This window comes from Xenopus laevis, chromosome 4S, assembly GCF_017654675.1.
Source record: "Xenopus laevis strain J_2021 chromosome 4S, Xenopus_laevis_v10.1, whole genome shotgun sequence".
Taxonomy (NCBI): Eukaryota; Metazoa; Chordata; class Amphibia; order Anura; family Pipidae; genus Xenopus; species Xenopus laevis.
This window is the reverse complement of record NC_054378.1, coordinates 15,544,299-15,550,298: the sequence shown is the minus strand read 5'-3', so window position 1 is coordinate 15,550,298 and position 6,000 is coordinate 15,544,299.

Genomic DNA, 6,000 nt, shown 5'->3' with positions numbered 1-6,000 from the left:
CCCTTTGGATTCCTCATTTTCAGACTGTGTTGCTTACAGCTTCCTCCTTACATTCCCTACATTCATCTTCTGCGCTGCTAAGCCCTCACATCTCTGCAGAAAACAGATAATGAGCATATTAACTCCAGAGCTACCAGCAAGATCACTGCAAAAAAATGGACAATGTACACTCCATTAACCCCAGACATTGCACCAAGTTCACTGTGGAAAATGGGCATTCCATTAGCCCCAGGCATTTCAGTAAGATCGCTGCAGAAATTGGATAATGAGCATATTAACTCCAGCGCTACCACACCTTCACTACAGAACATGGAGAATGTATATTCCATTAATCCCAGACATTCCAGCAAGATCACTGCAGAACATTGACAATGTAAACTCCATTAACCCCAAATACTCCAGCACTCCATTAGCCCCAGGCATTTCAGTATGATCACTACAGAAAATTAATAATCATATTAACCCCAGAGATGCCAGCAAGATCACTGCAGAAAAATGGGCAATGTGTGCTCCATTAACCCCAGGCATTTCAGTACATCACTGCAGAAAATAGATAATAAGCATATTAACCCAAGAGATATCAGTAAGATCACTTCAGAAAATGAATTCTGAACACTGCATTAATCCCACACATTCCAGTAAAATCACTACAAACAAAGGAGAATAATAGCCCCAGACATGCCAGTAAGATCACTGTAGAATATCGTAGCTCTGAGAATCTCTAGGTGTTACAACTAGTTGGCACTCATCCTCCGGGTATAAAAGGATTTGCTTCCTCCAGTTAGGGTACTGAGTAGTTCAAGAGCCCACCATGAAAAAAGAACAGATTCGAGCTTAAAAGATTTCATGATTGCTGCTTCCCAAAAAGAATCAGACAGGGCAGAAGTCTAAAGAATTCACAAAGTGAGATTTGTTAATAATACAATTGCCTCCAGGGGCATCGTTTCATAGAAAATAATGGTTAATATTTCAGTTTTACTTGGTATCAGTATGACAACTCCCACACAACCACAGACAAGTATTATTACCCTTTAACAAAGCCTTGGGCAAAATGCATGCAGTCAGACTGTGGGAGAAGGTTGTGTATTCTTTGCAGGGGACTGTCATTGTGTTGCCTTATGCCAAGTCATCGCTTCTGCTTCTTCTGTTTTTCTTCAAGAACGAAACATGATCCTTTGGTAGAACCGGTTCTACTTCTAGCAGGTCAGACATACAGCAACATTATATGCCGGTCTCATATGCACCCGATGCAGTTGCCAGATTTTCATTTGATGGAAAAGCATGAGCGCCTCAAGGGTTAAGAGACTGGTCTGGAATTGGCTCCTGTTTCAACTTCCTCAGACCATTTAAAGGAGAACTAATGGGTTACACAGATACCATAAAACCACAGCTGCATAGGTATTTATCTATACTAAGCACAATTCAGCAGGAACAGACCCTAAATTACCATAAAACTATGGCAGCATAGGTATTCCCCTGTACTAAGCACAATTCTGCAGGAACAGCCCCTAAATTTGCTTCTAGTCTGTACAGAAAGATACAGTAAAACTATGGCAGCATAGTTATTCCTCTGTACTAAGCACAATTCAACAGGAACAGCCCCCTAAGTTTGCTCATAGTCTGTACAGAGAGATCCCATAAAACTATGGCAGCATAGGTATTCCCCTGTACTAAACACAATTCAGCAGTAACAGTCCCTAAGTTTGCTCATAGTCTGTACGGAGAGATTCCATAAAACTATGGCAGCATGGGTATTCCTCTGTACTAAGCACAATTCAGCAGGAACAGCCCCTAAGTATCTTCATAGCCTGTACAGAGAGATACCATAAAACTATGACAGCATAGGTATTCCCCTGTACTAAGCACAATTTGATATTATTATACTATATTTTACTCTGCATGGTCCCCAGTAATGACAGGGTCACATTTATAGATACAAGGCCGGTCCTAGCAAATGTGGGGCCCAATTGGGACCATTTTGGCAGGGCCCCCAGACGAAGTGTTGCAGACAACTGACACACCAAGTATATAAGAAAATAGGGGCATACAGGACCAAGATAGAATTGAAATAGGGGCACACAGGGGAAGAGACAGAGAGGGAGGAAAAAGGGGCACATAGTGCACAAAAGATTGAAAGCAAATAGAGCCCAAAGGAACAGCAAAAATGGAGCACATAGGGACACACAGGGTAAGAGTGAGGAAGCGAGAGGAAATAGGAGAGAGAGAGAGGAATAAATAGGGGCACACGGGGCAAGAGTGAGAGAGAGAGAAAGGGGCATGAGAGAGAGAGGGGAAGGAAATAGCAGAGTGGACTGGACCAATCAGGATTGCGGCAAGTTGGACCGATACTGGTTGGGAGTGGGCTCAGTCAGGTTGGGAGCGGCCTCAGTCAGGTTGGGGCGTGCTGGGCTTATCAGAATTGGGGATGGACTGGACCTGTGTAGTTGGGGGCAGGCTGGACCTACGAAGTTGGGGGTGCTAGGCAGTGTTATGTTCTGGGGTAATTATTGTCTGTGCTCACCCCTGGTGCGGGGCCCCCAGAGGAGCGGGGCCCTATTGGGCCCAACTGGTCCAATAGGCCTAAAGCCGGCCCTAAATATATATATCGTTAGTGCCAGCTATGGTTTGCGTGCCAATCCCATACGGCTCTGACTTCCCTGGAAAGGATCATTATTTGCCATTGCTTCACACAAGAAGCCGCTGATCTATAAACGAAAGCACAAACATTCTCACCCTATTGTCCACGGCAGACTTGGATCACATTGCCAGATACACCCAGGAGCTGGATTGTGATCCGCAGATAAGGGTAAACTCGATTCACTGCTGCGGTTTATCTTCATTGTCTGGTCTGGGCAATAAAAAGACGTGATGTCATATACCTATATAAATTCCAAGAGGATTTTATATACCCTACACTTACCCTTGCCCTTTTGTTACACCTCTTAGGAGAGAAGCTATAGACTTGCAAGCAGAAACCTGTTGTTACTGCAAAGAGAAACCATGTCAGAGTTGGGTCCCTTGCACCCTGCCTAGGGTTGGACTGGAACCTTGGGGGCCCACCGGGGCTGCAAAAAGAAGGGCCCTCCTGGCTGTTCCTGGGACCTCTCCAAACCTCCCGTCCCTGGCATGTGCATGAGCAAATGTGTTACATGCACAAAAGTTGCGCCACGCACATGTGAGATTGCTGCCGTGGCGTAGGATGTGGTCTTTGTCGGGCAGCCAGAGGAGCAGGTCTGGGCCAGTAGGGTCCCACCATGCCAGTCCAACCCTGACCCTGCCCATTGCTCAGACCCCAGCAAACCTTGTGCACTGGGCCTGAGGTAGAAGGGCCCTTGAGGGTTAGGCCCCAATGGGATTTTCCCTATTTTTCTTATGGACCAGTCTGACCCAGAACACAACATACAGTAAAGTTACTAGAGCCTATGTCCTACCTACATACACCAGTGCCCGTACTTGTATTTAAAAGGCATAGAATCCAGCACCCACCATATGCCCAGTGGCGTAACTACTCACCGTGGGCCCTGGTACAGGATGGGCACCCAGGCCCCCTGGTTGGGCCCTCCCCCTATGAATCGCGCGCCAGAGTTCTGCTGGTATGCACACTGTAAAATCTCCCCCTGCCCAGCCGCCCGCAATTACCATTATCGCTGCTCCGGCGAGCCCCACCTCCTACACCCCTGGTATTTACGCCACTGCATATGACTGGTTGGCTCTGCAATGGGGGGGATAATGGTGTAACTAAATTGTGCTTCCTAGCAAAATCATTTCAGGGCCCCCTAAACTTTAACATATAGTGTGCATTTTGGAAAAGGAGACAGAATGGTTGTTTACAATGTACCATTTCATATATGACATCAGTGTGCTCACCGACAGCGCCCATTGTTGCATCACTAAAAGTGCAGTTGCGACCGTAGCTGAGCACTATATTTTAAAGGGCTGGTTCATCCTTCAGTTAACTTTTGGTATGTTATAGAATGACCAATTCTAAATATCTTTTCAGTTGACCTTCATTTTTTCTTTTTTTATAGTTTTTGATTTATTTTGCCTTCTTTCCAGCTTTAAAATGGGGGTCACTGACACCATCTAAAAAAAAACAAGTGCTCTGTAAGACTACATATCTATAAGTATTGCCATTTTTATATTACTCGTCTTTCTATTCAGACCTCTCCTATTCATATTCCAGTCTCTTAATCAAGGCATGGTTGCTAGAGTTATTTGGATCCTAGCAATCAGATTGCTGGAATTGCAAACTGGAGAGCTGCTGAATAAATAGCGAAATAACTCAAAAACTACAAATGATAAAAAATGAAAACCAGTTGCAAAAAATCATAGAAAATCACTCTCTACATAATACTAAGGGGCAGATTTATCAAAGGTCGAGGTGAATTTTCAAATGAATAAAATTCGAAGTTTCAAGCTATTTTTTATGTACTTCGACTAGGGAATAGTACAAATTTGATTTGAATTTGAAAAAAATTCGGAAATTTGAATATCGAAATATATCATACACTGTCTCTTTAAAAATGCGACTTCTACCATTTGTCACCTAAAACCTGTCGAATTGCTGTTATTTTGGGAAAAACTTTGAATCCAATTCGATCAAATGCGCTATTAATTCAATTAGCATTCGGCCGAATACGGACCTATTCAATCGAAAATGAACCTATTCGACCCAAAAAAACCTTTTTGAATTCGAAATTTATGTTTTTTCAATTCGAAATTCAACCCTTGATGAATATGCCCCTAAAAGTTAAATTAAAGGTGAACAACCCACAGGCGACTCACCTGGGCAACTTCGGGCGACTATGGAAAACGCATCGCCACGTGTGCATTAACGCAGGCGACTTTTCATTATAGCCTATGGGAAAAAACGCTGAGGCAGTTCGGGGAGATTGTCGCTCAGAAGATGAGGCGATTAGTCGCCAGGCGACAAAATCTCCCCGAATCTCCTCGTGTGAACTAACCCTAAGTGTCGGTGCGCCTCTCGGCCGCCTCCCAAGTTAGTGACAGACTCAGGGTTTTATTGATCTTTTTTAATGCCCTAACATTCTTATTGGGCGATAGCAGATTGTGCTTCAGTACATTAAATAAAGACATTAGAATGTGCAACAATATACAATAATCTAAAGCTCCTTTTATTCATAGTTCAGTAAAAACACATTAACCCTTTACACAGCTGCTTCGGAACGAATTCACATTTATACCAGTACCTGTCTGTAGAATTTCTGGAAAAAGGCTGAAAAAAATTAGAGATTCAGGAAAAACTCAGAAAAAGATCCTACAATTAAATTTTTCGTGTTTTCCCTGATCCAATTAAATCATTCTTTTTAAACAATAAATAAAGTCCAATCGTGGATTCTAGTTTGGCCGGACTTTTTTTATTTTTGATAAATAAGGCCCTAAAGGGCAAATTCACTAAGGCGCGAAGCGCTGAACGCTAGCGTTAATTCGCTAGCGTTTGGCATTTTCGCTACTGCGCAAATTCACTAACGAACGTTGGCGTAGTTTCGCTAGTGTTACTTCGCAACCTTACGCCAGGCGAATCTTCGCTAGCGACGAAACTACGCAAATTCACTAACTTGCGCAGTGTAGTGAACGCTACCTTTTACGCTAGACTTCCTTCGCCACCTCAGACCTGGCGAAGCGCAATAGAGTAGATAGGGATTGTTTAAAAAAAAGTCCCAAAAAACACTGGCGTGTTTTCTACATGATGGCTGATAGGCTGAAAAAGATCGAAAATTTTTTGGGGCTCCCCTTCCTCCCCCCTACATTTCCTGACTCATGGCAACTTACCTAGACAGTGGGCACATGCGTAGGGCAAAATAAAATTTTTATTTGCAGATTTGAAGGTTTTCTAGGCATTTGTAGTGCAGATACGTATTCCTCCATTGAAATTTGAATTTCGCGCCGTATGCAAATTAGCCTTCGCTAGCGCAACTTCGCTTTATATAGCGAAACAACGCTAGCGCAACTCCGCAACCTTATGCTACCCCTGTGCGC